The sequence below is a fragment of the Pongo abelii genome, chromosome 14 (assembly GCF_028885655.2).
Source record: "Pongo abelii isolate AG06213 chromosome 14, NHGRI_mPonAbe1-v2.0_pri, whole genome shotgun sequence".
NCBI lineage: Eukaryota > Metazoa > Chordata > Mammalia > Primates > Hominidae > Pongo > Pongo abelii.
This window is the reverse complement of record NC_071999.2, coordinates 47,839,895-47,867,615: the sequence shown is the minus strand read 5'-3', so window position 1 is coordinate 47,867,615 and position 27,721 is coordinate 47,839,895. Positions and strand designations below refer to the sequence as shown.

General features: G+C 38.2%; 1 long non-coding RNA gene across 1 annotated transcript; it reads left to right on the top strand.

Moving 5' to 3' along the window:
• On the top strand, positions 1-27,244 carry LOC129049508 (uncharacterized). The gene is made up of 5 exons (XR_010136677.1): positions 1-357; positions 4,731-6,191; positions 10,134-10,211; positions 26,773-26,861; positions 27,113-27,244. It is a non-coding gene; the product is annotated as an uncharacterized LOC129049508 (long non-coding RNA).
• Positions 27,245-27,721: the final 477 nt, after the last annotated feature.

Sequence of the window (27,721 nt, the reverse complement as noted above, 5' to 3'; positions counted from 1 at the left end):
GTTTTATAGGATTTGGGTAGGTAAAGGAAAATTACAGTCAAAGGGGGTTTGTTCTCTGGCAGGCAGGAGTGGGGGTCACAAGGTGCTCAGTGGGGGTGCTTTTTGAGCCAGGATGAGCCAGGAAAAGGACTTTCACAAGGTAATGTCATCAGTTAAGGCAAGGACCGGCCATTTACACTTCTTTTGTGGTGGAATGTCATCAGTTAAGGCTATTTTTACTTCTTTTGTGGATCTTCAGTTACTTCAGGCCATCTGGGCCTATACGTGCAAGTCACAGGGGATGCGATGGCTTGGCTTGGGCTCAGAGGCCTGACAATGATCTGTATAAGGAACAGTGGGAGTTTAAAGGAGAGAGAGGTGAGTTATCCTGGGGCAGTTGAGGACTTGATGTTTGAGCTGAATCTTGAAAGATGAATGGTTTTGAAAATAGCTCATTGCTTTGGGGGAGGAGTGGAGCTGGTATTCTAGGAAGTGGAAGATATTTGATCAAAGAAATATACATGACAGCAGAGTACATTAGGGGAAGTCTGCATAATCAACATCTCATTTGATACCATCAATAACCAGAGACAGAGATTTTTTTTCTTGTTCTTCCTTTTTCTCTCTTCTCTTTCCTCCTCTCCTGCTCCTCCTACTCTCTTGTAATGATTCATACTGTTGACGCATATTGAGTTTACTATCAGCTACAATCTTTAAACTTTTTCACACACATTGTTCCTGAGTCATATCACCCTAATCTGTATTTGTTGGCATATGTTTTATTCTCGGTAACCTTGTATGAGTTTATGTGTGTGTGTGTTGTGTATTGAAGAAGAGTTGAAGTGACTGAAGTAGTTAGGCTGAATAAAATAGAACTCTGGAAATGATGACAGGCATCTCCCATACTTAAAGGTCTATCATGGGGAAGAGAAATCCATTTTTTTTCTATGTGACTGTTAGAACTAGAGGGTGGTACTTTAGGGATATAGATTTCTACTCTATGGCAAGAAAAGCTTTTAGAAGTTGATTTCAGAATTGACCAGGTACATCTCTAAAGAAATCCCTTGGGGAGAGGGTGAGGTCTTGGAAAAAATACAGACTCCTGGGCCGCATCCTTGACTTACATCACAAATCTTGTTACCAGGGACCAGGAATTTGCATAACAGGCTCTCAAGGAAATCCCTAGGTACACTGAAATTCGAAAACTTCAAGAGAATTAACATACCTTTTCTTTGAGAGCCCTTTCAACCTGGGGAAACTTTGATCCTATGAGACCCTAGAAAGGGGAACCACAGAACATTAATTTTCTTTGGGGTGTGGTAAGTCTGATGACTGTAACTAAGATGATTACTGAGAACTGAAACTAAAGTCCTTAGCTCCCCAGTCGACTGAACAGGCTGCCTCTTGGCCAAGAGGACCCCAGAGAAACCATTTAAAAACTGAGTTTCTGGCCATCACAGGACGACAGGTCAGACGCACCTCTTTATCTTCCCTCCCTTTTGTGGTTTAGACACAACATCTGACCAGCATTAATGTTAAAATAGAGATCACGAGACTGTCAGAACCGAATCTTTGTTCATAATGAGATACCACATTATAAACAGCACCGAAGGCCATGGTTAAGTCATGGACTCCTACAGTTAAAGAAGAAACTATGTTCCAACTGCCACAAGGTTTTTCTTTTTCTCTAGCAGCTAAACACGCACTGGCCTTGAGATAAGCAATATTAAACAATTGCAGCTCATTCACCAGCAGAGCTGACTAACTGAGGCCCCCTGTTCCACAAGCCAGAACTACAGCTTTGATTGAATAAAAGACTGGTTTCAGTATCTTTCTTCTGATAAGAGACCACCCACAGATGGACTAGTTCCAGCCGGGTTGCATATGCTGTGCATTTGAGTGCCTTCCTTTCCCTGCTTCACCTTTTGACATATAGGGCTTACTTGTAATATATTTCAATGTTAAGTCTCCACCCGAGGGAAGCATGAGATGCCTGTAACATGCATGTTTATTCAGTATGCATGCCATGTTCCCCCTTCATGAATATCTGGACGAGAGACTGCATAGCTCCTCCTGTAACCTGTTGAATATATACATATATACATATATTTGGCCAACCTGTTCAACAAAATGTGTGTCTCATCCTTCCCTCCCTCAAAGTACCTGCTAACTGACAGAGGCTTCTCACAGAAGCTACACGTCTCAGCCTGTCAGAATGGCCACATTGCAGGCTGCGACTCTTTATAACAAATAAAGTCTCCTTTCTAAATTTGTGATTTTTAAGTTGATACCATAGAATTCATCTTTCAAATCAGGACACTTTTAAGAGTGAAAGGAAGTGCTAAAAATCCTGGTATCTTTTTTCAAAAATTTACTGACTGACAAATACATTTTTATTTTTTGATGGATCTGCCAAATAATTATTTTTAAACACTATTTTCAAAATTTTTTCTAGAAAGTAGAATAACATATATCTGTGTACACCAAAGAAAATTTTAAAACTTCTTTACATATATAAAAGTAAAATTTTTACAATAATACAATCAGAATAATTACCCCTTTAGTCATTTTTTGAAAACACATTTGTCTCAAATACCATGTCATTCTATTTTTCTAAAGAATGTTTTCTTTTCCTTATATGGTCTTGCTGTGTTAAAATTTTAAATAAAATTGTCCAATATTTTCTTCAAATTTGCATTTAATGACTAATAAATTTGAAATGAACCTTCTCTGTAGACCATATCAGGATTGAGAATAGACTCTTTTTAAAGTACTTAATTTGTTTAGTTTCTTCATGCTTTGGTGGGGATACACTTTGGTGTCTTCTTGTTTTGAAGACTTGTTACTAATAATCCCAATTGTCTAAACATGTGGAAAGCTAAAGTTTTTTGAAACTCTATTCATTGAAAATGTTGATCAAAGGTTTCTAACTGATTTGGACAAATTCAGCCCAGATTTAGAGAGCTAATTTTTAAAAAGAATTCAACAAAAAGATACTTAGATTGATTTACAAATTATTTCTTCAATGCTCAAATATTTCTAAAATTCTCCTTATGGCAGACAGCAAAGAGAGAAAAACACATGATACTGCCTTGTATTTAAAATCATATTTTTGCAAAAACTATAGTTTAGATATTTTAAGTGTATATGTATATATCATATTTATAAATTCTTAGTGACTGCTACTATTTTGATTGGTAGATTATCACTACTTGTTTGAGTACAAGTATGAATCATGTTGCACCACATCTAATTCCCAGTACATTTCTGCTCCATAATTCTTTAGAAAAAACATGCTTTTACAATGACACTGTGCTATACCAAAATTTGTACTTAATTATGATGCAAAGATAACTTTAGTTTGAACTTTTAAAAACAATTTATGATAGCACTTATTCATTTAACTGGATTTACAATGACATCTCACTCTAGTAATATCAGATGTTTTCACCATCAGCAAAATAAAATTTCAAATGTTTTACTTTGATTCCATGAATTGGATGAAAATAAAAGGAATCATTGTTGAAAATAACTGTTTTCCAATTTGAAGCATCTGACTCCATTTCTATAAAAGTGGCATCATTTAATTGTTTGAAACTTTTTTTCTGCCATTGGATCCAGCACCTTACCATCTATCGCTTTGTAGGGGAGGAGACCTTTTCCTCTCTCCATCTTAGGTTCATGGCTAAGGCCCCTATAACAAAAGACAGATGAATCAGAGAAAAGCTTACATGTTTATTTAACATACATTTTACATGAAATAGGAGCTTTCATAAGGAAATAAATACCTGAAGAAACAGTTAAACCTGTGTAGTTTTTAAACCTGTGTATTTTTATGCTGGGTTTGATGAAGAGAGGAGAGTCATAGAGAAATATAATAGGGTGAAGAGTATGACATGATGATTATAAACTGGGGAAACTCAGCAAGGCTGGTTTGTTCAGTTTCCCTTCTGTGACCTTTTGTTTTCAGAGATAAGGATGTTCCTTTCTTCCTGGCATAGAGAGGGCACATCTTAAATGAGAGTCTATGACCTCTTTCAGGGGAAGGTCAGAAAATCTTTCCTAGGTTTTATGAACTGCGTCAGGGAAGAAGGCTGGGGGAAAGTCAGAGACACCTTCCTGCTTCTGCTGTTTTCCTCAAATTTCTTCAATTTAAAATATTCAATATGCCAAGGAACCATATTTTGGAGTGGCATGCCCTGAACCCCATCAACTTCACTTTTTGTATGTGTACAAGAGACACAGAGTGCAGATTTAGAGAGGCAGTCATTTGATCCAAATGAAAAGCCATGCTTCACAGGATACTTTCCTCGTCTGCACGTGTCAAGTCCTCATGTTCATGCACAGTATTTGAGAGTAGATACTAATACTTTAGCAGATTCATGTTTTCTATTTTTCATGTGGTGAGTGATGTCATATAGCCCCCATGGTAAGTGTTGATAAACATTTTGGAATTTATAGGTTTGTCATTAACATTCTCATGAACAAAGTATTTGATTTTCCATTACATATTTCCTTTCACTTTTTGAGCCCATTAATGCCAAAACATTTTTTGCAAAGTTAAAACGTGTTACCAAATAACACTATTTGATAGTTGTCGATTTATACAGCATACCATTAATGTTAAAACCACTGTTGCAAGAGCATTTAGACTCTTATTATATGCTATGTGGGAGGAATGCTTGACCTCTATTTTCCATAAATATTGTATATATACCTAGACTAAAATGTCCTGTGTTTTCCACTGACAGCACTGAATGGCATCCTGCTATCTTCAGGCATCTCAAATTGAAGTCACTACAGTTGGCTGGTACATCAAGGGTCCAGCAGGGGCCACAGCACCAAATCTTCTCTCACCATTATCCCAGATAAAAAGAGTGTGCTGCCTGTAGCTGCTAGCACACTTTCTTTGCTAAGGGAGCATCCCATAAGCTGTCCTGGAAAGGAAGGTGTTAGTTAAGTTGTGCTGCAGGTTGGATTCTCCGGAGGCAGATGCTGAGAAGTTTAGGGCCCAAGAGGTTTATTTGACACCAACACTTATGGAAGAGAGAAGAAGCAGGATTGGGCAGTGAAAGATGTCCAGTGGTGATATGGGCATGACGAAGTCTTGGCCAGAGGCTGTCTCTGTACCACCCACAGTGGGATATGTGCAGTGCAGTGACATGATGATAGCTCACTGCAGCCTCAACCTCCCAGGCTCAGGCCATCCTCCTGCCTCAGCCTCCTCCTCAAGTCCTCCTTTGAAGAGGTAGCTGGATATCACATCATTGTCTACCACGTAGTGTGTCTAGATAGGGCTGGGAAAAGTGAGGTGGGTTATCCCTGGGCATCCTCTGGTTTAACAAGAGTAGGAACTCAGTTGACTGCTCTTGTTTCATATACCATTAGACAAGTCCACAGCAGAAAGCGAAAGCACCGCCAGGTACAGTGACTCATGCCTGTATTCCTAGTGTTTAGGGAGACTGAGGCAGGAGGATCGCTTGAGGCCAGGTGTTTGAGACCAGCCTGGGCAACAGAGCAAAACCCTGTCTCTACAAAAATTTAAAAAATTAGCCAGGTGTGGTGGTGCACGCCTATAGTGCCATCTACTCAGCAGGTTGAGGGAGGAGAATCACTTAACCCGGGAGGCTGAGGCGGCAGTGAGCTATGATCATACCAATGTACTTCAGCCTGGGCAACAGATTGAGAGCCTGTCTCAAAAAAAAAAAAAAAAAAAAGTGAAGGCACCAAGTGGCAATTGTCACAGGCTGTGGCCTACTCAGGAAGCAGACTTGGAGATGGAGAGTAGTGGACAGGAGGTTTGTTAGGGAGTGGTCTTGGGATCACCACCTCTGGAAGGGGAAGGGAAGAAGGATGGGGCAGGAAGAGAAGTTGGCTTATGCATTAGTCAGGGTTCGCTAGAGGGAAAGAACTAATAGGATAGATGTATATATGAAGGGGAGTTTATTAGGGAGAATCAACTCACAAGATCACAAGGTGAAGTCCCACAATAGGCTGTCTGTAAGCTGAGGAGCAAGGAAGCCAGTCTGAGTCCCAAAACCTCAAAAGTAGGGAAGCCGACAATGTAGCTTTCAGTCTGTGGCTGAAAGCTCGAGAGCCCCTGGCAAACTGCTGGTCTAAGTCCAAGAGTCCAAATGCTGAAGAGCTTGGAGTCTGATGTTCAAGGGCAGGAAGGATTCAGCAAGAGAGAAAGATGAAGGCCAGAAGACTCAGTAAGTCTGCTCTTTCCACCTTTTTCAGCCTGCTTTATTCTAGCAGCTGATTAGATGGTGCCCACCCAGATTGCGGGTGGGTCTGCCTCTCCCAGTCCACTGACTCAAATATTAATCTCCTTTGACAACACCCTCCCAGACACACCCAGGAACAATACTTTGCATCCTTCAATTCAATCAAGTTGACACTCAATCTTAACCATCACAGCCTATGATTCAGCCTCAACAGAGACCAACCACATGGCCAGCTCTAGACAAAGTGGGGGCCAGACCTTTATGTCTCCCTGTAAACCAGTTCTTGGGTGTGGGCACCATGGGAAGAGGGCATGGTGGTGGGTGAGATGACACTCTTCATTTGAAGCAATTCCGATGAGGGCTGAGAGCTGGGGCTCTCTGCCAGAAGCCCTCACTGCAGCTGGTGGAGTAGCCCTTCAGTCTTGAGGAGACTCTGGGGTGACATCACAGCATCTGCTCCAGAAGTCTGCTGAACCCATCCTGGCTAACTGTAATGCAACTATTAACCATAATACTTTCCTTTAAAAATCTCACACAAATGCTGAAAGAGATGAGATACTGAGACAGAAAATGTAAGCTGGGACTGTCCTAAGTGAATCAGGAAAAAGTTACCCTGTCTATAATGAAGTTCAGGGAGAAAGAACAACTTACATTGAACAGCCTTAAAGGTTAAGTTGCTGGTCCAGAAACCTTTTGAGCTAATTTATTTGGTTTCACTTGGGTTTCACCCAGATGCAAAAGGATTTAAGTCGATTATTTAATCCATTCTGTCTGTGGTGTAGCATGGCAGTGCTTTTGCATGTTGCAGCGTTTTCTTTCATTTTCAGCAGCCCCTCCTCTCCATTTAATCACTGTGTCTGCTGCCCTGTCCTAATCGCTCAGCAGGTACCCCCCTGGCATCCCAGGCACTCTGGCTGCGTGTCCCGTGCATGATTATTTGGCCCTCACCCTGTACTCCACTTCACACTCCCTAGGCTATGAGCAGAGAATTTTTATCACAATTGTAAAACATAGAAACTCATCCCAACCAATCCTTTCAAAGAGCCCAGGGAGTCTGAGCTGTTCCAAATGAGAAGCTTCTGCTACAAGAGCATGGCCAGAGACTCTGGCTACCAGAGGGAGACTGGTGCATTTCATTTCATTGTGAACTCCAACCAGAGTCTCTCGAAGGTTAAAATACCTTTATTTAGCTCTCAATCACTGTCGCACCTGGTACACAGTGCTGTAAAATTAGGAAGTAAGAAGAGAGCAGGAGAAGCCCTGGATTCGACATCAGGAGACCTGGGGTCCAGCCCCTCCCAGTCCCTGGCACTCAGGTTCTCCATGGATCAGGTCTTATTCAGGTTATCATTCCTACTGCCTAGGAAAGTGTCTGGTTGAGTGGGTGCTAAGAAAAAATGTTTTCCTTTCTCCCTGGACATAGCTTGCATAAGGAATGAAGACAATGAGTGTGTGTGTGGGGAAAATGCGAAGGAGCTAGGAAAGTTTTTCACTCCATGGGCAGTGTTCCTTTCTCTAACCCCACCACCCAAAGCACAAGACCCTTTCCCTAACTTTATGTCTTACCACACAGTTCAGCAACCCAGTGAAAAGATCCTTATTAACATTTTATTTATTAATTTTCTTTTTTAAGAACAGAGACAGGATCTCACCATGTTGCCCAGGCTGATCTTGAACTCTTAGCCTCAAGTGATCCTCTCACCTCGGCCTCCCAAAACACTGGGATTACAGGTGTGAGCCACTGAGCCTGGCCTAGTGAAAAGATCTTAAGGTTCCCAACGTCACATATCTCTCCTGGGGGATGGTGGTGGGAGGATTTTATTTGGACTTGTTTGGATATGTGTTCACCCTTGGACCAAACCTTGTGTCCAGGATTGCCGAGTACTGTGATTAGGCAGACCTAAATACTGTACTTTTTTCACTATTCTCTACTTCTTGCTATTCTGTTGAATACATGTCAAATTTTTTCTTCTATTCTTCCCCTTCCTTAATCCCCCTTGCCTATTTCATATTTCTTTGTATTGGATTGTACTGCATTTTGTGTTACTTCCTCAAATATATCTTGTAGTTTACTAATTTTCTCTAGAGCTGGTTTTCATTTGCTACTTAACCTACTTATTGAGTTTTTACATTTTACTGGTAAAGTTTTAATGTTAATTACCTACAGTCATATGTTTTATTTTTGACTTGCCTCTCCTTTATTCATAGCCCAGCTCTTTCATTTTAGTTTCCATACTTATTTTATAATCTCTTTCAGATTGTTTTATCAGCTACTTTGGAATGCAGTGTTGCTCCTCCTGATTGTTGTGTCTGCTGATTTTCCTTCAGGTGGTTTCATTTCTTGTGCTGTTTGTAGTTTTTACTGTTAGCTCCTGCTAAACTGGGGTTGTTTTTCTATGTAAATCATGCCCCCCCCCATAGCTCAATTTTGCATTTACTTTCGCAAGCAAAATTTAGGGTTTCACTACTGTAGAAGCAGTGTTTATAATATTCTCTTGGTTTGAGTTTATTAAACTGGTTAGGCTTTGTAACTTCTGATACCGTATCTGGCTGTGGGCTTTCAATTTCACAGGAGATTTTGTTTTCCATTCAGATTCCCTGTGATTCCTTTTCCCTTCCCTCAGCTGGTGGGTAGATTTTTTACAGTTTTCTTTATCCAAACAGAGCAGTCCTTTGAGGAACCTCTCTCTAGGCAGGAGTCTTATTTCCAGCTTCTTGCCTCTCAGAGCCCCAGAGCCATGTCTCCTTTGCTTACATTGCTTACGTACAGTGTAAATCCCATTCAGAGCTGATATCCTACTCACACCCCCTGAGATTCTTCTCTCATCAGTTGTGAGAATTACCAGTCTTGTTTTGAGTTATGTTTTTATTCTGATTTCTCAAAGATTTCCTCCTTTCCTCTCTTTCCTTTTATTTCTTTCTTCCTTCTTTCTTCTGAGTGTAGAATTTTATTCTATATTATTGCTCTATACTTTAACCCAGCATTCCTATGTGTTTTCAATAGGATCAATAGTATCTGGGTGTAGTGGTGATGTTGGCGGAAGGATGTAAATTAATTTTGTTCATGTTGCCCAAGGATCTTGAATGACCTTTGAAGAATGAAATAAATCATATCACTCTGCAGGTTAAATCATTTCATTGACTTGCTATTGCACTTAAACTCCAAACTCCTTCTTTTGGGTTTATATGTCTTATACAAGTTGACCCCTATCTCCCCATCTAACCAGGGCTTAAGCTTTTCTCTGCATCTTTCAAACCACCTTCTTTCTTGCTTTAGAGTCATTGTTCTAGCTGTTCCTTCTGCCTGAAATGGTCCCTAGATCTTTGCATGGACATGGGCATTCTGACACCCAGAACACAGAATTGTCACCTTCTGTGTTACTCCGTTTTCGTGCTGCTGATAAAGACTGGGTAATTTATACAGGAAAAAGGTTTAATGAAATCACACTTCCACATGGCTGGGGAGGCCTCACAATCATGGTGAAAGGCAAGGAGGAGCAAGTCATGTCTTACATGGATGGCAGCAGGCAAAGAGAGAGCTTGTGCAGGGAAACTCCACCTTATAAAGTCGTCAGATCTCATGAGACTTATTCACTATCATGAGAACAGCATGGGAAGGACCTGCTCCCATGATTCAATTACCTCCCACTGGGTCCCTCCCACCTGGGAATTCAAGATGAGATTTTGGTGGGGACACAGCCAAACCATATCACCTTCCCAAAAAGAGTTTTCCTGATCACCCTATCACTCCCTCCCTCTCATAACACCCTGTTTCATAGTCTACATGACACCTATCACTATGTTAATTATACTTTTAGTTTATGTTTTTACTTGTTTATTTCAGATAAACATATTTATTTATGTTTTATTGTTATTTATGTTTTATTCAGATAAACATATTTATTTATGTTTTATTGTTTATTTCAGAGGCCGGGCTAACAGGGATTGCTGATGGGGAAATAAAGAAATAATCAAGGATGAATCCTAGATCTGGGGCTTGAGCAAGTGAGTAGATGCTTGTAAGAGAAATAGGTGTAAGATGGAAATCAAGAGTTCTGTTTTGAAAATATTTATGTTTAATATTTTTATTCTTTATCTTAATGAATAAATCAAGTAAGAAGTTGGATATGAAAGTCTGGAACTCAAGCAGAAGTCAGGGAGATATAAGCGTAAGTGTCATCTGCATAGAGATAATATTTAAAACCACACTAGTAGATGGTAGCACCCAGGGGAAGAGAAAAGTGTTGTTAGAAAAGACAAAGCAGGCCGGGTGTGGTGGCTGACGCCTGTAATCCCAGCACTTTGGGAGGCCAAGGTGGGTGGATCATGAGGTCAGGAGATCGAGACCAACCTGGTTAACACGGTGAAACCTCGTCTCTACTAAAAATACAAAAAATTAGCTGGGCATGGTGGTGGGTACCTGTAGTCCCAGCTACTCGGGAGGCTGAGGCAGGAGAATGGCGTGAACCCGGGAAGGCGGTGCTTGCAGTGAGCCGAGATCGCACCACTGCACTCCAGCCTGGACGACAGAGCGAGACTCCATCTCAAAAAAAAAAAAGACAAGGCAATACATCTTGAACATCTTGTGAAACAATCTCCAATGTGGCATAGTCAGAGCTACAGGATAATGCCACTGAATGAATATATGTACATTGAAGGAAGGGCTTTACATGAAGAAATTAAGCAGCATTATCAGAAATTTACTTAATTACCTTAACTCTTGCTTCTGCCAGTCAGAGGTTTGATGCCTGGAAACTCTAGTGATGGAAGCTATGGATTTTCACAAGAGAATAAAATTAAATTTATCGGTTCTCTCTTTAACCTGACTTGACCTGCCCAAACAAATATACAGAGTGATTTCGTAAATATTAGTTCTTTCCTGCTTGTCCATGGGAGCGGGTGTGGTGGGTTCTGACACAGATGACACCTAGATATTGTCTATTAAAAACAGCTATGATCTAAATCTCTGAGAAGCGTTATCTTGTAAGTAGCCCTGAAGGCTACTGAGAATAGACCAGAAAAGAATTTTTTTCCCTTCTCATTTTGGGGAGACAACTCATAGAATTGGGAAGCTTCTTTATCCTTCAGAGGAACAAGGCAACATTACCAAATCTCTTCAGATGATTTAGTCCAAGGTGGGAATTATGCTCTGATATTTTGAGCTATATGATAAGGTTGAAAAACAGTCAACTGTGGTTCTGGTAATAGAATGAACAGGCTAGGCTCTCTGCTCTGGCTTCCTCCAGCTACAGATCACCATCTCATGTTTAAATCTAACGTACTGCTCTCATTGTCTTCCAGACTTATTTAGGCTATAAAAGGTTTGCCTAGAGATGTGGATTGTTTATGTAGAGTGTGAGGTGCAACTGTACAATATATCCATGACTTTGCTTTACAATTTCAGCCAAAGTAAAATTAAAGGCTCATTATCACTTGTGCTTGGGAAGCAATGGGGAATATTTTAAATTTCACGTTTTCACTGGTCTTTCATCAAGAACAGGACTAAAGTTCCAAATGAGATGCATTTTCTATAATGCATGTGGTGCCTTATCTTGAAATAGCTGTTGTCTTTGTCATTCTGATTTGCTGAGCAGACAGTTGGAAATTAAACAATAAAAAATAACTTTCTGTACATGACATTTCATTTTTGGGTAACCAGCAACCCAAATTCCCAGGCATTGGGATTAGTATATTTATCTCCACAGGTGCCCACAAATGAAATGAAATGTCACCTAAAGCAGTAGACACACTTCATTGCTATTACGCCCCAAAGTTTCCTCCAGTAAAATATTTTATTAAAATTAAATGAAAAAGCAAAACCTGTGCAATGGTTGTTCAAGCAGCTTTAATGAACTTTAGAATGGAGCACACCCCTGACAATTCTTCCATGGGTATTTTACTATGCACAGGAAAACTGTTAAAAGAATATTAGACTATACCATTCTTTCCTCATCTTCTTGGATGTGTGTTGAATCAATTAAATTGCAACTTATAAATTACTGGTTAAAATATCTAAGAAAATAGCTTTTGTTTCTATTTATAAGTACAGTATGTACTTCCTGAAAATGTTTGCCATCTCACTGAATCATTTTCTCCTTTCTCATCACCTAGTTGTTCATTTAGCAAATATTTATTTATGTGCCATGCTAGTTTGTTCATAGGGTAACAATTGTGAGCAAGATAATAGAGGTCTCTGGGCCCTTATGAAGTTTATAATTTGGCCAAATAGATAACAGCAAAAACAACATGAACATCATCTTGTCATCCCTATTAAGTATTTTCTATTTTGCCAGATACTGTTCTAGGTGAAGTCATGTATTCAATCGCCTAATTATTATGATAAGATAATCATTACACAGATGCAGGAAGGTCCTAGGAGAAAGATTCCATTATTACCCCCATTGTCTGGAAAAGAAAACAGAGGCAGAGGGAAATTTTAAGTAATTTGCCCCACGGCATGTAGCTAGGAAGTAGAACTAACAATGCTAACAATAAAATGATGAATATTATGACACAGGAAGTTCAGGATATTGTAAGAACATGAAGTAGAGGCTCTTGACCCAGTACCTGAGCCATCTTGGTCTGCTGTAACTAAATATTATAGATTGAGTGGCTTAAACTACAGACCTTTATTTTCTCAGAGTTCTGAAGGGTGGAAAGTCCAAGATCAAGGTCCAGCAGTGCTCACTTTGGGGTAAGGACTCTTCTCCTGTCTTACAGACAGCTGCCTTTTTGTTAGATGCTCCCATAGTGAGGAGAGAGAGAGCGAGTGAGCTCTTTGGTGTCTTTTCTAATAAGGGCACTAATCCCAGCATGAGAGCCCCAGCTTCATGACCTCATCAAACCCTGATTACCTCCCAAAGGCCCCACCTCCAAATACCATCACCTGGAAGAACAGGGCTTCCGCGTATGCATTTCATGTATATGATTCAGTCCATAGCAACTGGCTTTGTAATTTTTCCAGGTCAGAACTTTCCATGAATCAGAAATCATATTTAGCAGCCATGAATGAGACTATTTTATCTTATTCTGAGACAGGGTCTTGCTTTGTTACCCAGGATAGAGTGCAGTGGTACGATCATGGCTCACTGTAACCTCCAACTCCTGAACCCAAGAGATCCTCCTGCCTCAGGCCCTTTAGTAGCTAGGACTGCAGGCTCATGCCACCAAGCCTGGGTAATTTTTAAAAATTTTCTTAGAGATGAGGTCTTGCTATGTTCTGCAGGCTGGTCTTGAACTCCTTGCCTCAAGTGATCCTCCCATCTTGGCGTCCCAAAGTGCTGAGATTACAGGCATGAGCCACCACGCCTGGCCTTGAATGAGGCTATTTTAAACACATATACCTCTGCTAAATTCCAACATTATTATAAATGAATTCTATGTAACGATTAGCTTGTTAAGTTCTTTAAGCTTTGATTTTCCCATCTACAAGTTGGGAGGAGGGTTGTTTTGCTGTCAAACTCATGCATATATAGCATTTCTACATGTGAATGGTGTATATTTCTATGTGCTAATGTATATATGAATAGTGAGATGTGTGTGGGTGTGTGTGTGTGCACACGTGCACATGGGGGCAGTCAGCAAACTTTCTGACACTTCTACATGTATAGCGCTTTTTAGTTTACCTCTTTGTAAAGTACATGTGATGATCATGACAGCTGAGATGTTATTTTTATTCTCATTTTACGTGTGGAGGCCAGGAGGTCAAGTTTCTTTCTCAAGGTCATGCAGTTGGTGTGTGGTTGAGCTGAGGTGTGACCTAAACCTCCTGTGACTCCTGGGTTAGTGCTTTTCCTCTGTCCCATGGCTGCCTCATGCTGATGAGCATTGTGCCTGATACTTGGGCTCTGAGAAAGAGATCCATTCTCTGTAGTATACTTAGCTGACATTTCATTTTGTTTCCTTGCTATCCATGCTAACACACCGCAGTGGTGAGTGTTGCAGTGCATTTTTGAAGTATCGATTTCCAGTCAGCCCCCATCCCAAAGACCCTACCACACACCCAATTCTATTTGCTTCACTTCAGCTCGCCACTCGCTGCTACCTGAGAGCTTCTAGTTTGTTATCACTCTGCTTATGGGCAGACCGGCAGAAATTTATTGCAGTTACCGGCTTCAGTGCTAGGAAACTAGCACTGTTTCTGTTTCAGAAATGTGGACAGATTTTGCAATTTTTTAAAGATTAAAAACAATCTTCTTTATATATGTAGAAATACAGATATTTTGACGGTTTCATATAAATCCATATATTGGGACACATCATCCTACCTTTTAAAAATGAAATCTTTTTTTAAATTTGCCCTTAATCTTTCCCTATTCATATCAGCCTCCACCCCCAGCTAGTCTATATTTACAGTGTAGCATGGGCTCTTCCAAATAATTCTCAGTGCTCATAAAATCATATGTAAACATTTATATATGTGTATGTCTATACATCTACCTAAAAATAAATGTATGTGTGTATTTTACAAAACCAGGTCATTGTTTACGAAAATGGATTCATACTACTATTGTGTATACTTTACTTCATATTATTCAATATTTTAAGGCAAATCCCAGACTTTATGTTGTTTATATCCAGTAAACACTTCAGTATTCATCACTAATGGATAGGGATTTTTAAGATTGTAACCGATTATACTAATATCACCTATAACAAAATTTATAATAGTTCTTTAAAATCATCCAATACCCAGTTCATGTTCAAATCTCCCTGATTGCCTCAAAAACATCTTTTTACATTTGGTTTGTTTGAATGAGGATTCAAATGCCAAACATTGCATTTGCCTGATATGTCTCTAAAATTTACAATGATTTTCCCTTCCCCTTCCCTGTTAATGCTTCTATTTGTTGAAGAAACCAGGTTATTTTCCTTGTAGAATTTCCCACCTTCTAGATTTGTCTTATTTCATTCTCGTGGTGTCACTTAACACCTACCCTGTGCTTCATTTACATACTTAGTTGAATATAGAGGATTGACGAGATTTCTGGCTCAATTCATTTGGCTAGAATACTTAATAGTTTGTGCTGTGTACTTTCTATTGCATCACGGAGGTATGGAATAGGAGGAATACAACATTGGCCAGCCCACTTTAAGTGATGCTGAAATTGGCCAGTGGGGTCAGCTGTGGTCAGCTTTATCTTTCCAATATAAACTTTCTCATCAACCCTGACTTAACAGTTTTAGCATTCAGTAATGAACATTACCTATATTCATTATTTCAGTCAGAGTTGTAAAATGATAATTTTCTAAATCTATTAATCTTTCTGCCTTGATTGGCTGGAATTCTATGAAGAACTCTCTCATCAATCGTTGGTAATCTTGAACAACAGTTTGTATAGGAGAGGCAGAATAAAGGTTTTTTTTTTTTTTGGTTGTCAATTTTCTGAATAATGAAGTGATGCTTTAGCAACCTCCAATGGTGATCAATAACATTGTTGGACTCATATATTTTTATATATTAAATGTGTTTTAGATTATGGAATTTTATTACATTTGATGCTCAGATGGTCTCATTCTTAGCCAGTGGGCACTCCACAGAATTGCTCCTTTGGTCTTCTTTTGACAAGACCCCAGTAGTTTTTGATGATGACTTCTTTGATTTCTGGTAAATAGAATATCCTCGACTTACCGAGAACGCTTTTTACACTAGATGTAGATTGAGTCATTTCTCCAAAGTGGACTGGTTCCTTAGTGAGAAAGGGCATTTAGAGAACATAATCTTGATTCTAGAAGTTAATTTATTATCTCTTTAATGATTCTATGGCATTCCATGACATACCATGAAATATTTAACCATTTTCCCTTGCTGGCATTCACTTAGCCTCTGGTTTTGCTATATCCTGTCTTTCAATTGCAAAGTCATGTTGAAGATGGGAAAACATGGTTCAAGAAGCTTTCTATAGGCCTTACACAATTAGTAGAAATGTAAAATTGAAAAATAATATGAGAATACTTGGAATTCTTAATAGAAATTCTGGCAACCCAGTGGTTCTTGGGAAATATGTCCTTATTCAGCTGGGTAGAGAATTCTCCTTTGCTTCCTGGAGCTTATCTTTAACAAGATAAGAGATGATGCCCTCTCCTTCTTCCTCTTTTGGAGAACAGTTTTCCTTCCTTCTTTTATGGATTTTGGTAGAAACGTATTTTCTGTTTACTTTTTCTAACTGTGATCCTGGCAATGAGATGCATGCTAGCTCTCCAGGTCATACAGCAGCTTGGACCTTTCATAAGCTCCATACAACTTTGGATGGAGGTGCAGCTGCTTGCCATATTGGCAGTACATTTTGTTCTTGCAGAGGGCATTCTGGCCTTCTTGATTCTATATTTTATTTCTTTGCCAATCATCAGGCAGTGTGCAATGGAGAAAACAAAATTTATTGAGCGCTTTCAGCTCTGTAACTAGCAATAACTATTCTTGGCTGGCCACAAAGTTCCCCAGATGCACCCTGCTATATAATCCTAATTTTCTAGTTCATTGTAAATTCACAACACTGTATTCTCAACTATCCCTCTTTTCATATCTACATAAAAAAGAAATTTCCTGGTAACATTCTTAAAGCATTTGATAGTGCTTATAGACTTTACAAAAAAAACTTTAATTGGAGTATAATATATATTACAGAAAACTACACATAAATGTATAGCTTGATGAATTTCCATAAACCAAACACATTTATATAACCAGACCTTGGATCAATAAATCGTCCATTATAAGTACATCTGAAGCCTTTTTATGCTACTTTCAGTAAGTTTCTGCCCTTCTTCCTCTAAGAACAATCATTATCCCGATCCTTAAAAGCATAGATTTATTTTGCCTGTCTTTGTACTAACATAAGTGGAATTATACACTGCATACTTTCTTGCATCTGGCTTATTTCTCTCAATATTTGTGCTGTTCAACCACATAAACACATGTAATTGTAGACTGTTCATTCCAATTGTTAAATAGTGTTCCGTTGTGTGTCTCCATTGCAATTTATCTATTCTATGTTGATGAGCATTTGGGCAGTTTCCAGTTTGGAGCTATTATAGATAATGCTGCTATCAACATTCTACTACATACCTTTGTTGAACATACATCTGCATTTCTGTTGGGTGTATGCCTAGAAGGGGGATTTATGGTCACAGTGTATGCGATATACTCTGCTTTATTAGATAATGCCAAAGAGTTCCAAAGTGGTTGTACCAAACCAAACTCCCATCATCAGTGTGTGAAAGCTCTGGATGACACACACGCTCCCCCAACACTTGATAGTTTCCCTCATTTTCATATATATGAAACTTTCAGGTTGAAGAAGATTCCCAGAGTATAGAAGACTTTCTAATACCATCCTCCGAGTTCTGTCCAAAGTGTAGCAATATATATAGGGTAAATTAGACTGGGACTCTGACAATATCCTAATTTATTTCACTGGTGATAGGGAATGGGTCAAATGAACACATACAGGTTTGCACACCATCAAGAATCCTATGGATTTAGTCATTTTAGGGCAGTCAACTGTTTCCTGCTGATGTTTATTATTGTGTATATTTTATGACAAAAATAAAGAAAGTAAGAGAGAAATATCATTCACAATTCCATTACTGTAACATACTAATAGTTTTTTGTTCCCTTATCCACACACATATCTGAATTCTATGTGGTTACAATCATGGTCTAGATATAATTTCATATTATGCTTTTTTGAACTAAATGTTTTCTCTAAAGCACTTTCTCATGTTTTAAAAATATTTCCTCATTATATATTTAGGTTGCTTCCAATGTTTTACTGTTCCAGAGAAGTCTATAGAAAATATCTTCACCAGTTTACCTTTACTTTTTTTTAAAAAAATTAATCCTTTAGGCAAAAGTCCTAACAGTGGGATTATGGAGTAGAAAATTATCATTTTGTTTGGCTCCTGATTTATCACGCATCTCTCTCTCCAAAAGGCTTTTCACAATTTATAACAGAGGAATCCACCTTCATGGAAAGCAGAAGAGCTAGGTTTGACTTACAGCAGCAAGTGCTCTGTTAGCTTCACAAACAAATAAAACATATGACATATTGTTGAAGTAAAGTTTTAGCTTTTGGAAGATTTAAAAATTCTTGCCTAACTTCATTTGTAATACAAATTTAGAAAAAACACAATTTTCCGCAAGCAGGTGAGTGGGATAAACAAATGTGGTATAGTCATGCAATAGAATACTACTTGATTGATACATGTGTTACAACATAAATGAATTATGAAATAATTATGCTTAGGGAAAGAAGCCAAAGAAAAAAGAGTACATACTCTATGATTCCGTTACAGAAAACTCTATATAATGCAAACTTAACATAGTGACAGAAAGTAGATCAACATTGCCTGTGGACATGGGGTGGAGTAGAGAGGAGCAGGAAAAAAGGATTGCAGAGGGGCGCATGGAAACTTTTGAGGCTGATGGATATGTTTACTACCTGGATTGTGGTGACGGTTTCATGGGGATATATGTATGTTAAAGTTTATCAAATTGTACACTGTAAATATGTATAGTTTATTACATATCAATTATACCCCAATTAAGCTGTTTTTAAAAAAAAAATTTCTTGCTCAATATTTCTAATTCTCTGAAGATCTAAAGAAAATGAGGAGCAGGATTTGCTGTTAGTTCATTATGACTATTTAGTGTAGTGAGTTAAAGGGACACAATTAAACCTACTATACTAGAAAATAATAATGAACAACAATTTGTGTCCTTCATTTTGTATGCCCAAAAAAGATATGTTCAACTCCTGACACTGGTACCTGTGAATGTGATCTTATCTGGAAAGAGAGACTTTTTGGCCTATGAGATACGGGGGCCCCAAATCCGATGACTGGAGTCATTGGAAGAAGAGGAGAGGATGCACAGAGAGACACATGAAGAGAAGAGCACTGTGTGTAGATGGAAGCACAGGTTGGAGCGATGCAGCTACAAGCCAAGGAACACCAAGGAACCAGAAAGAGGCGTTAAGAATCCTTCCTTAGAGCCTTCAGAGGGTACCTGACCCTGCTGACACCTTGATTTTGGACTTCTAGCCTCTAGAATTATGAGTGAATACATTTCTGTTATTTTAAGCCACAGAAGTGATCATTTGTTATAGCAATGCTTGGGAACAAATACATATACCAATATGGTTTTATTAGCTAGTATACTCTAATTTTATAGTCAGTAATATCAAGGGAGTAACACAAGGTATCTGCACTACAGAAGCAGATGTCTGATTACTAGGTTCTGTGATGAAACTTTGTACTTCAAAAAATGGATCCCCTTCATTCTCTCCTTGTTTCTGTGTCTGCTGTCCTGAAGCCAGATGTGTTACCATGATGTCTTTATACTAATATACTAACAGAGAAGTTCTCAAAGCACTGTTCATGGACACTTTGAGCTCCCTGAGACTCTTCCAGGGGGAGGCCAAATCTATTCTCATATTTTCCCTTTTCATTGTGTTGACATTTGCAGTGATAGTGCAGAAGCAACCATAGGCAAAACTGCTGACACCTTAGGACAAATGGCAGTACCAGCAATTGCACTAGTAGGCATCTTATTCTTCGTCTTCATGACTGGCAGAAAACAAACAAACATAAAAAGAATTTGACTTAAGAATGACCTTGATGAAGGAGCAACATGATTTATTAAATCTTTATCCTTCAGTACAAGTTTTTTAAATATTGTGTGTGATGTTATGGGGAGTACAAATAAAGCACTTCTGTTACATACAGAAGTACAAAAAAATAGTACTTGTGTAATTGAGTTCTAGCTAAACTAGCAGCTTTTCCCATGAACACCAGTTTTACTTGACAAACAAACTTGGGCTATTCAGGTTATTCAGACTTGGGTATTTGGCAAACATGTCCCTCCATGCTCAGAGATTCTCCTTCAGAGGCAACCATCTTAGACTCTGTTTTCTTTACTGAGAATGACATTTCTTGTAAAAGCTTAAACACAGGTAAGGCCCAGGTATTTTGCCTAAGGACAGAAAGCATAATGTTGTAGAGGTGGGTTCCCTTCCAGCCCATTACACTTCCCATTCCACTAAATCAGACAGGTGGTTTTCCACATTTCATGCATCTCCTCCTTGAGACAGTGAATCAATGCTGCAAGAGAAAGAAATGCCAGGTGGAAAAGCTGACAAGTCAGATATTACACAGCCACTTAATTTTTATTTTGTAATTTTCACAATTTGAGCAACCAAGTAGAATACATTAAAAAGATACTAAAAATGCGCTGTGATAAAATTCATTTGACCAAGAAATATAGGCTTTCATGTTTTTGTCTCCAGCTCAGCCTTTTCTCATTTTTAATGTCAACTGTTTTCTGGATTTGGCACTTATTTTGACAAAAGCTATGTTGAGTTGCAAATTGAAACATGGTGCATAGCTTCTATGATTAAGAAATTCAGAATCTCTCCAACCTAAGGTCTTGAAGGCAGAAAGAAATGCCCAGAGAAAAATTTCTTAACTTTGCCATGTACCGATGAATGCCTGACATAAATATTAACTGTTATTTCTGCAAACATTCCCACTGTTTTATATACTTCATTTCCCCCGTTTGTGAGACGGCAATGTATTCTGAAAATGTGATGGATAGAAACTCATGATTGAGTCTTCTCAGCATGGGATAGGTCAGTATTTGTGGTTCAGCTGGCTGGTGCCAGAGTGGAGAACTCGTCTGATTTGTTTCCACCCCAGGCACTGAAGGATTTTCAAGATTTTCCTCTTAATATTTGGTTTTACTTGATAATCCTAGAGCATGCTGGGAAATCTCAGCAAGAAAAAAAAATTTAGTAACCACAGGGAGGCCTGCTCAGAGGGCTGTGGGTAAGTATGAAAGCTTATGTGTATGCCTACTAATGACTGTTGGACATTTTGCTTTTCACAAGGTTTTCCTTCAACAAAAAGTATGTAGGCTTGTGAGGACAGTGGGCTTTTAGAAAACTCAGCCATTCCCAGAAAGACAAACACACATTTGAGTCATTTCCCAAGAGAGATGTCACTAGTCAGGAAGGTATGTGGAACCACATGGTTCAGCTTGCAATTTAGAATTTCAAAAGCAGGAGTTAGCCAAGAGTTGCCTAGGGTTTTTAACCTCATGTTTTTACCATAAATTTTCTTTCTTATTTGTTGAGTGCTGACCTCACCCTTGGCATAGGTGGGATAGAAGAGATGCTAGCTGCCTCTGATCAACATTGGAGAAGATGCCCAATTAAGAAATAGGCTTTATAGCCAAGAAGGTGACTAAATCCCAAAGGCTTGTTTGTTTTCTTTGTGCAACCCACCTTCTTATGTGCTTGCTTTTGGATTCTGTTGTTTCCTTTGTTTTTGTTTGTTTGGTTGTTTATATGTTGTTACTAAGACTCTGTGTTGGAGATGTTGGACAATAGGCTAGTGTCTCATTGGATCTGGGTGTTCCAGATGTGAGCTAGGTCCTAGAAGGAGGTGGTAAGAAGGCTTTGCACTATGCCCTGGGGAGGGCCGTTTTGCTGGCTGGGTGACCAGGCTTTGAGGGAGTCTGTACCTAGAAGTAGATTTTCTAAACATTCAGTAGGTGTGTGAGACACCTGACATGGCCGATCTTGGTACAGAAGGAATCCAGCTGGAAGTGATCTGTGCATGGCATGTCTCATAGAAATACAAGGAGCCTTGTCTTGTGACCCTGTACCTATAAGGCCTCAAAGGACCTCACTCATAACAGCTAGGATGACTCTATGAACCCCTATATGCTGGAAATAGCCCCAGCTTAATTTAGTTTAATTCAGTTCACATTTATTAGGTTCCTACTAAGAAAAATGCCAAAGGCTTGAACATAATTATTTTTTGTGATTTAGTTTATCCTCATTTTAATTGGAAGAAACTGGGGATTAGAGAGGGGAAGTGGCTTATCCAAGTTCATACAACTGGTTCTTCCTGCCACATAGCTTCATTTTGATAAGAAATATGACTTTCTCTTCTGTGATAAAAATAAGATCTTGTGCCCTGGTGAGTTGGACAGTCTGGGAGTTCTGCCTGTTCTGATTTTTTTTTCCTGGTGGGATATTGGATGAAACATTATAATACTCAATTCTAAATTCATGGTAACTTTGGGAAATTATGTGCTTGTGTACTTGTGTGTGCATGTGTGTGTACGTGAAATAGAATGTATGATAGTTGTCCCAGGGTAGATTTCCTGAAACAAACTCCTGTCTATTGGGGCACTCATCATACCTTCCCTTTACTCTGTGTCTAATGCTGGTCTCCCTTAGGCTCATCAATTAGAAAAGCCTGTAGCTGTTGCCACATAACTGTCTGGAACTCTCAATGTTGATATATCATCTTTATCTGTTTATAGACAAATGAAAATTTAGCCACTTTTTTTATTACTTAAATTGAAGACAGCTCAAGCCTGTCTCAACAAAGTGAGAATGTCTTCTTTTTATAATCTCAAGTCCTCATGATGCTTATGCAAACCTTTTTAAAGAATAAATGTAAAAGGAATATTGCCCCCTGATTATGTAAAGCTGATGTGGCAGACATGCTAGATTGTCTTGTTTGACATCTGTACTATCTCATTCTCGTCTGCTCTTCCATATAGTGTTTGTCAGGAATCCTTGTTTTGAAAGATCTTGATATGTTTTAAGTTCCAACCTGATGCAAATTTTAGTGGCAGCAGTGCTGAAGGCACCATTCACTCTTTTGAGTCTAGCAGAAGCAAAGTCACGTTAAAGCCCATAGCTCTTAGCAGCTTTCCAATTCCCAGATTGCAGAGAGTGCAGATAAGTTACTGTATTCCTGAAGTGGTTTCCTGATTCCCTCGTATATCAGTCAAGAATCTCCAAAGAAACACAAAAAATAGAAGATATATATGTTAAAGAATTGGCTTGAGTGATTTTGGGGACTGGCAAGTCCAAAATTTGTAGGACAGGCCAGCAGGCTGGAAACTGAGATAGGAAGTGATGTAGTCTTGGGTGTGAAATCTGTAGGACAGGCTGGCAGGCTGGAAACTCAGGCAGGATTTACATTAAAATGTTGAGGCAAAAAGTAAAATAAATAAAATGGTGAGGTGGAATTCTCCATTCTCTAGAAAATCCCAATTTTTGCTCTTAACACCTTCAGCTGATTAGATAATGTGTGCCCACATTATCTTTAAAAGTAATGTTCTTTAAAGTTAACTGATTGTAGATATTAATCACATCTACAAAATACCTTTACAGCAATATCTAGATTAGTGTTTGACCAAACAACTGGGCACTATAGCTGAGCCAAGCTGACACATAAAATTAACCATCACTTCCAGTTTCCTGACTGTGGCAGAGATAACGATGAACTTGATGGGCCACTTAAGCAGGATTCTTCTAGAAATCTATCCTGGAGTTTCAACCTAGAACCTGCTATGACAACCAGCTCGTCTAAGAAATTTGTAAGCATCTAACCCTCTTTCTGCTTAAAATAGCTAGAATGATTTTTTATTTGCTACTGAACCTCATTTATATTTTAGCAAAGTCTTGATATCAAAACATGATGGGGGAACATGAGAAAGAAACTCTGCAGACTAATTATGCTCATAAGCATAGATGCAAAAGTAGTAACTAAAATATTAGCAATGTGAATTCAGGAATCCATAAAAAAGATAATGTATGACCAAGTTAGGCACATACTAGAAAAGCAAAGTTCAGCATTAGAAAAACAGCTTATTTAAACACCATATTAACAGATGAAAGTTTTTCTCAAAAAATACATAAAAAGCATTTGATAAAATGCTATCAGAAAACTAAAAGTAGAAAGAAACTTCCTTAACCTGATAAAGCATACCTAAAATAACAAAACATGAAACAACAGGAAACTCAATGACAAAATGTTACATTTCTTTTAAAAACAGCAGCAAGACAAAGACACCCACTATTATTACTTAGATGCAATGTACTGGTAAAATTTTCAGAAAGCAAACTCACAAGATAAAGAAATGATAATTATAAAGATTGGAGAAGGAGGAACAAAAATTTTGTTACTTATAGATGAAATTATTGTAGAAAAACCCATAAGAAGGTAGGGACAAAAATTAAAATGAGTAAGGGAGCTCAGTAAGTTTGCTGGATAAAGCTCAATATACATTACTCTATTAAATAGAAAGTATATATATTTAATTAGCTGCAGTAAAATTATAAAGTGTATAAGAACAAGACAAGTAAAGCAAAAAGACCAATAAGAACAAAACTATAGCAATTCTATTGAAAGACCCTAAAGAAACTAGAAATGAATATTGAACATATTTTAATTTAATGTTGAAATGAACATATTTACAACGCTGAACTTTTCTATGCAAAAACGTGTTGAAATACCATGTTTTGTACCAGTGTTATAAATATGTTAGTTCTCACCAAATTCATTTGCAGTTTTAAAGAAATTTCAATCAAAATCTCAACAAGAATTTTTACAGAACTTTCTAAGTATATTCTAAAAATGTGTAAGAAAGAACGAAGTGTTATAAATAGTCCAGATGCTCTTAAAGAAGCATAAGGTGGCAAGGTGTGGAGTTAAGGGTAGAAGAGACTTGGCTACTTACAAGCATTAAAAACTGGCAATTATTTGAGCAGATATTGGCGTGGTGGTAGTAAGTAATCAACGCAGCAGATAGGAAACAGAAACAGATAAACTATATATGAAAATCTGATACACAACAGAAATGGCACTGTAGATTATTAGGATATGAAAAACTAGAAAATTAGACCCATACTTCACATCAATTTCAAATGTAACAGCAATTTAAATATGATGGGCAAAACTTCACAACTTTTCTAAGAAAATGTAAAATAGCTTACATTTATAGTTAAAAATTATTTCTTGACCCAAACACAAAAAGAAGTACGTTTTGATTCTGGAATTACTTGTTTATTAAATAGTCGTTTGAACAACTATATAAAACTGTCTGATCTTGGGTTTCCCTTTATGAAAAATTTTAAAATTGGCTCAATTTCTTTTATGGATATGGGTGACATTGATTTCTAATTTAATCTCATTGAGATCAGCAAATGCAGATTATGATAGGAGTCTTTAAAATTTATTGAGGCTTTCCTTATTTAGTCAGTTTTGAATAGATATTCCATGCATTCTTGAATAGAATGTTCTATAAAGGTACATTAAAGTAGGAGTTAATAATGGGGTTGCTTAAATATTCCATATACTTACTGATTCTTTGCTTGCTTGGTCTGTAAATTATTGAAAGATGTTAGAATCTTTCACTATAATGGTAGATTTATCAATTTTTTCTTTCCATTTTATAATTATATTTTATATGTTTCAAAGATGTTTTATTGTATGAATACATGTTTAGAATTTTTGTATTCTTCTGGAGAACTTCCTTTTTATTAATATATAGAAGCTCTCTCCATTGATATAATAATTTTTTTCCCTTAAAGCCAATATTTTGTCTGATATTAATTTAACTGTACTAGGTTTTTAAATTCCTTTTTTTTTTTTTTTTGAGACCATTTTGCTGTTGTTGCCCTGGCTGGAGTGCAGTGGTGCAATCTCGGCTCACTGCAGTCTCCACCTCCTGGGTTCAAGCAATTCTCCTGCCTCAGCCTCCCAAGTAGCTGGGATTACAGGTATGCACCACCATGCCTGGCTAATTTCATATTTTTAGTAGAGAGATGGGGTTTCACCATGTTGCCCAGGCTGGTCTTGAACTCCTGACCTCAGGTGATCCACCTGCCTCAGCCGCCCAAGGTGCTGGGATTACAGGCATGAGCCACCATGCCTGGTCTTTAATTCCTAATATATACTTTTAATCTTTCTGTAAATTTCTGTTTTAAATATGCTTCCTGTAAATTCTCTTTCAAGGTGGGACTTTTGTTTTTTTTTTTTTTGAGACAGAGTTTCGCTCTGTCACCCAGGCTGGAGTGCAATGGTGCCATCTCAGCTTACTGCAACCTCCACCTCCCAGGTTTAGCGATTCTCCTGCCTCAGCCTCCCAGGTAGCTGGGATTACAGGCGCCCACCACCACACCTGGCTAATTTTTGTAGTTTTTAATATAGATGGGGTTTCACCATGTTGGCCAGTCTGGTCTCGAGCCCCTGACCTCAGGTGAACTGCCCGCCCTAGCCTCCCAAAGTGCTGGGATTACAGGCATGAGCCACAGTGCCCAGCCGAGGTGGGACTATTTTAAAAAATATTAAATATATAAATATACATAGTTTAACATTCTTTGTCTTTTGGGTGATTGAATTCATTTATATCAATTGTTATTACTGATACATTTGGATCCGTTTCTTCCATCCTCTTTTCTGAGTTTGTGTGAGCAGACTCCTTTTGTGCAGTAATAAGTTTAAATGTTTTCCTTGAGGGTAACTGGAAATTATCAAGGTGTTTTAATATACACTTAATATACATACACAGACACACACACCATAGGAAGTAGGTTATTTTTACCTTTATTTTATGCCTAAGGAAATTGAGCCAGAATGGTTAATTGTCTAGCCTTAGGTCACAGAGCTATTCTGTGGCAAAGACTAGATTGGAACCAATATCTTCTGGAATTGGACTCCAAGTTCATTATTCTTTCATGTTTCCATGATGTCTTCAAGATAGAGAGTCTATCATCTACGTAGAACTGAAGATGACAGAAGACACCAAAGGAGGACGGGGGCTTCCAGGAAGAGCCAGTAAGATGTGCTGAGGTCAGAACTTTTATTGCCTTTAAATGGGTGTTGAATGGAGTTTTGAAATTGAACTACTTTTTGCTTTGTTCCTGTTTCTCTGATGGATTTGCTCATTAGAAGGTGATGATGTTTGCTGCTACATAAGTGGCATTTAAATATGGAGCCTTTTTTAATTGCTCAGGGTATTTCATTCATGATGAAATGAAAGTCTCATGAAACTATAATTTGAAACAGAAAAGAATGGTAATTTTGCCCATTTTCTTGAAAAGTAGGAAGATGTGAAGAAAATCGTTGAACACGTCTGACAATAGAAGACCTAAGGCCTAAGAAGTCCATTTCAATGAATCACAAAAGAAATCAAAGAACAGAATTTCTCTCTTTTGAAGTATTGCTTTATTAAGGAAGTATTGCTTTATTCAGTAATTCACCTGGCAAAAATTCACTTGGAAAAAATTTCTTCAGAATTTTTGCAGCATCACCGAGTCTAGTTTTGGCAATTAGTTTAGGATTTGAAGGAAATCAAATGACACTTGATTAAATTGATTGGTTAAATAAAACTTTAATCAGTAATTGTCCAAAGTTGTAGAGGTCATGTGATTTAAGGGAAGGGAGGAAACTGCAACTATACTGGGGGATTGAAGAAAATCAGGTGCAAACAGTCTGATTTTTTGTGGGTTCTACATAATTTTGAGATGCTCATTTCTTCTCCCTTAGGTCACAGCAGCAGATTTCTAGACCCAGTGCATGTCTCCTTGTCCAAATTGTGGCCCCTTCATGGTAGTGTGGATCTTCTGAGAAGAGCTCTAAGTAGTTTGAATGTATTGTGAGAATCAGATTGAATCTAGCTTCAGAATCTGAGTTTTGCAGATCTAGGTCAC